We start from the raw sequence: 5,609 nt of genomic DNA, 5'->3' as shown, positions 1-5,609 counted from the left end.
AATAGTGATTGGATGTTGTGATCAAAGGTGGATAAAGATAAGTTCGGGTATGAAGGTGGCTGGCTCAAGGCAACCAATCTTGGAATCCAGTGTGACTCAGAACACGGGCTCTTTCCAATTTCCACTTGGCTGATTCTTCAGATAAGAGATAATGTAGTCAAGGAAGAAACAGTCTTGTCTCTGCTCTCAACCCAGCACATTCATCAGCCCTCCCACTCCCCAGAGATTGCTGGTTCAGTGCCATGCTCTAGTTTGAATCTGAAATGTCTCCACTTCTCTCCTAGCTAGTGATGCTAACTTGAAAGGTTGACAGCATTTAGGATATGGAGGTTTATGATGGTATTCTCTGCCAACCTCACAGAATATGTAGTACTTAAGAGATAAGCCTCCACAGACTCCTATGAGAGGTTATTCATAGTAGGTTAGCTTCTACCATGCCTGTAGAGGTTATCTTGATTAGGTCAACTGGGGTGGGAAGTGTAATGGTCTGCTCTGTCCCTTTAATAGACAAGCCATGCCCACTCCCCACCCCCCTCTGAGGCAAGCTGATCTTCAGCTTCCAGCCTGAGTCTCTCCCTTTCTGTCTCTCTTGAAGAGGCAGCCCCTATCTCTCCCTCTGACTTCTCCCCTCCCCCCGCCTTCTCCCTTTCTCCCCTTTCCCCTCTATAGCCCACTAAATAAATATCCAACCTCACTCTGCATGGTGTGCCTATCTATGTGTCTGTCTCTTGCCCACCACGTGGCTCCCTGCCCCGGACCAGCCATGGCTTCTTGCCTGGAACCAGACACCTCCAGGGTCCTACGGAGTAGTCTTGTGGTATGCCCATTTGTCTGTCTCTCCTTGTGGGACTGGCTGCCGCATAGAGGTCTCTCACCCACCCCGCAACTGTAGCTCCCTGCCTGAAACTCATGGCCCTCTGCAGCCACTCGGGGGAACTGCACCATCCCTGCCTAGGACTGTCTGCTCTCAGGACCCGCTGCTTGCTGCCTGCCACCACTCTGAGGACCTGCAGCATGGTCTCATTGCCCGCTGCTCACTGCAGCCACTTGGGGATCCACAGCATTTTACTTTTACCATTACAGGAAAAACTGCCTATTGTGAGTTGCACCATTCCACCAGCTGTGGTTGAACGCCATCCATTGTCCTCTGCCTCCCTGCTATATTGCAATGTGATCAGCTGCCTCAAGCTTCTGCTACCATGACAGAGGGGCCTTTGCAGCTCTGAGCCAAGATAAAAACCCTTCCTTAATCAAGTTGCCTTTTCAGCGTATTTTATCATAGCAAGAGAAAATAGCCAATACAGGCCTGGGGAGTGGAAATAGGACACTAGAGAAAGATTTTACAGGTTATTCACAGTCCCTACTCCCCCATGCCTTCCTTGTCTGCCATAATAAAATCAGACTCTACCACTTGGCTGCCATAAAACTGAGCTTCTCTGACATACTTTCCCCACTGTGGTGAATTAAAATCTTTGAAAACCATGAGCCAAAGTAAATCTTTCCTCCATTGAGTTTTTTAGGTCTAGTGTTGTGATCACAACAAGGCAAAAGCAATTTCCACAAAGGAATAACATCACTTCATAACCTCTATGCTGGGGAGGCTCTTGCTTGATTAAGGTTTTAGGACATGAGAAACGACTTGAAATAATTGTAATCCCAGCCTCGGCCTCCATCTTTGGAGGCCCTTCCCCTGTGTCCCTCGAACATTGACCCCTCCCCAGGAAAAGTCAAGATCACTCCCACAGGCTACTTAAACTGCTCCCCAGAAAATAAACACGTGGTTTTCCCTTTCCTCTCCAGTGGTCAGGTTGGCAGCTTTCCGTTCCCCTCAGGGCCACCCGGGAGCACAGGTATCTAATTAAACCTGGATAGCTGGTCTGATTTGGCTTGATTGGGATTAATTTGCATCGGCCGAGAGGCTCGGTTAGGAAAATATTTCTAACAATAATCTCATCCTATAGATGATGAAAGAGAGGTTCTGGGGAATGAGCCTTTCAAATAACATGTAAGTATCTGATAAAATCAGGGCTTGTGTCTCTTTTCAAACCGTAATGGGAATCCTAAGAAACAAGGTGATGGTGCACTGGGAAGAGCGAGCCCTCAAGATGGGCAATAGGTCTAATTTTCTTTCTGCTGCTGTGACAAACACCCTGACAAAAAGTATTTTTGAGGGAGAAAGGGTACATTTGGCTTACAGATTCAGGTCACAGGCTATTACTAAGGGAATTCATGGCAAGAACCCGAAGGCAAGCATGCTACGTGCTACCTTATCTGCCCAGCACTACCTGCAACTGAGTATGGTAGGAACCACAGAGGATGCTGGCTGCTGGCAGGTTCATGTTCAGCTAGCTTTCTTATAGAGTTTAGAATCACAAGCCTAAGGAATGGTACCTGCCACAGTGGGATCCCTGGGGTCAATGTGGAAAAGTGAGATAAACTACTGCAAACTGTTGTCTGACTTTCAACAACTTCAGAAACCTTCTGTCCTGGCATGTGTGTACAAATCCCCAGTACAAGGTCAGGGAACCCTAAGTGCTCTTCGGGCTGAGGAGGGAGGGGGACTTGATTGGGGGAGGGAAATGGGAGGCGGTGGCGGAGAAGAGACAGAAATCTTTAATAAATAAATAAATTAAAAAAAACAAATCCCCAGTACATGTACAAATATTGCATACAAAGAATAAAAATAATTTTAAGAAAAATGAGCCCAGGTTTCTTTTCTTTCCAGTATCAAGGCCCTCTTTCTTTGGGCCAGAAGTCCAGACCCTAACTCTCCTCCCACAGACATAGATGTCCAAGTTCTAGTCCTCCTCCCTCAGACCCAGAGATTCAGACCCCATCTTACCTCCCTCAGACTCAAGTGTCCAGGTCCCAGTCTCCTGCCTCAGATCATGGATTCAGGCTTTGTCCCTTCTTCCCTCCCACAGAGGTACACCTCCTCTGTCACCTGGCTCAACTAGCCCTCATCCTTGCTTCTTCCAGCTGACATACTTTTCTTGAGCCTCACTTCTTCTCTGTGGAAACCAAGATCCCTCCTCTCTTGCTTGTCTGAGCAGAAACATAGAGCTCTGAGAAAATTCCATGTCCTCTTTCATTTTCTTCTTCTTTCTTTTTCCTCCAGGGGAAGAGTAGAAGTGGTGAAAATCCCTGGAGAATGCCTAGGCATAGGGGCCTCTGTCTGGGACAGCTTTCTTCCAGAGGCATGGAGTTAAACTCCCTCCATTGGGTGGTTTCCCAGGAATCTTTCTTGAAGGCCTAGGTATTTCCTGGAATCTTGAGTGTGGGGGAGGAATAGCTCAGTGAGGCCCCATTGGCAGTATTAGGATCCAAGTCCTCCCAGTTCCTGGAAGTCAGTAGCAAATTGCTTGCATGTCTGGGATCTGTGCCCATCCTGGGGACGCCTTGCCTCAGGTCCCATTTCCACAGCTGGGAGTAACACATCCTGCCCAACTGAGTAGTAGCCATTAGAGCTGTGGGGTGTGAGCCTCCCAGATGCTGGACCCTCTTCCTCCTCCTGTCACTTGCTCTCCTCCTCCCCGCTCTCTGCTGTCATCCCACCTCCCCCATCACTTCTGCCTTCCTGGGAAATCCCAGTGTGTGAGCAATTGACTCTGCTACAACAGGAGTTACAGCCCAGGAGAGGTGGAACAGCTGGCTGAGGAAAGATAAGACTGAGCAAAGGGAAATTCTAGGGAGCTGGGGCATGGGGAGAACGGAGAGAGAGAAGGAAAATGAGAATAAAGAGGCAGATCAGTAGACAAACACACAGAAAATAAAGTCAGGGAGAGCAGGTATTAGGGCAACCCACACACCCTTCATTTCTTTAATCTAGTACTTTCTAGGACACAGGAAGTGGCAATCTGGGCTACAGGGTGAGTTCAAGGTCAGCGGGGGAGGGATGACAGGAAGGAGCGTGAGTAGAGAGATAAAAGAAAGAGGAAAAAGAGAGAAAGGGAAGGGAGGGGGGAGACAGAAAGAGGACATAGGGGTTAGAAGTTTAGAGATGAACAAACTTTAGCCTTTCTCTTTTCTTTCCCCTCTCCCCGATTCTGATTTTTCATCCTGACAACCATTCAACACCTGATGATCTACCACCTGCTTAGCGCAGGAACTGGCCTAAGCTCTAAGGGCAGGGAAATGTGTACAAAGGATAAGGACCTCTGTCTATGGAGAGCTTATGTTCTAACAAGGCCCTCATTACACACACACACACACACACACACACACACACACACACACACACACAAAAGATGCTGAGCAATCGAGTCTATACATTATATAGAAAGCTGATCCGTGCTGTGGGGGAAAAGCGAAAACAGAGAATCAGGGCCCATGGCCCATAAAGGTGAGAAAAGTGTGACAGTTGAGAGACTTAACTTGTGACAGCCGGAGCTCATTACATGGCTTGTTCACATTTTGGGGGATCAGGAAAAGAGACCTGGCTTCTAACATCTAAAGCCCTTCACTGGTGTACCGTAATACTATCCAGTGGCCAGTGTCTGCCAGTTAGACACAGTGACCCCCCCAAACTCTAATTCTGAGTAGACAAGGAGTTCAATATGAGGTGTTCTAGCTTCTTTTCTGTGATAAAACACTGATCAAAATCAACATGGAAGAGGAAAAGATTTATTTGTCTTATAATTTCAGCTCACACTCGATCATTAACAGAACTCAAGTAGGAGCATAATGAAGAAACCATGAAAGAATACTCCTTGGTTGGCTTACTTGCAGGCTCATGCTTAACTAATTGTATTCTACAGCCCAGGGCTACCTGCCTTGGGAAAGCACCCATAGTGGGTGGTACCCCCCTACATCATCAGTCAAGACATTGTCAGACATGGCCACAAGCCAATCTGATCTAGAAGCTCTCCTCTGAAATAACTCTAGGCTGTGTAAAGTTTACACTAAGGAGGAAAAGAGGTTATCTGAGGAGAAACTGTAGCTGCATCTTGATAGGTGTGTCTCCCTGTGGTCAGAACCTCCTTGTGGTTAAACATCTTGGAAGCAGTTAGGTTGTTCTTGTTATATCAGAAAGTATGACACTTGGAAATTCTCTAACGCATGTGTAGAAACCAAGTGTCTACACACCCAAATTACCCGATGTTTATATATATAATCACTCGAATTCTGGTTTTTACTGTCTATGTTTGTTGTTTTTGGTAGACTGCTTTAGAGGGGTAGGTGAAGAAATACTTTAAAAAGGAGACCCAGCCCATCATGATTTGGGAAGAAGAAAGGGTTACTTAATTCTATGACTATGTCACACACCTCATAAATATTCGTTACAATTTCTTTAAAAATCTGCAACATTGAATCCAACTTCATGAAGTTCAGTTCAGTCTTCCCCTACAGTTTGTTTGTTCAGCTTTTTTTTTTTATGGTTTTTCGAGGACAGGGTTTCTCTGTGGTTTTGGAGCCTGTCCTGGAACTAGCTCTTGTAGACCAGGCTGGGCTTGAACTCACAGAGATCCGCTTGCCTTTGCCTCCCGAGTGCTGGGATTAAAGGCGTGTGCCACCACTGCCCGGCATTTGTTCAGCTTTTTAAAAAAAACTTTTGCTCAAACTGTCTTGACTTTTGACTTTTGACTGAATATTTTTTTCAAGAACTGAAA

Source organism: Microtus ochrogaster, unplaced genomic scaffold (assembly GCF_000317375.1).
Source record: "Microtus ochrogaster isolate Prairie Vole_2 unplaced genomic scaffold, MicOch1.0 UNK172, whole genome shotgun sequence".
Taxonomy (NCBI): domain Eukaryota; kingdom Metazoa; phylum Chordata; class Mammalia; order Rodentia; family Cricetidae; genus Microtus; species Microtus ochrogaster.
This window is presented reverse-complemented; position numbering follows the sequence as displayed.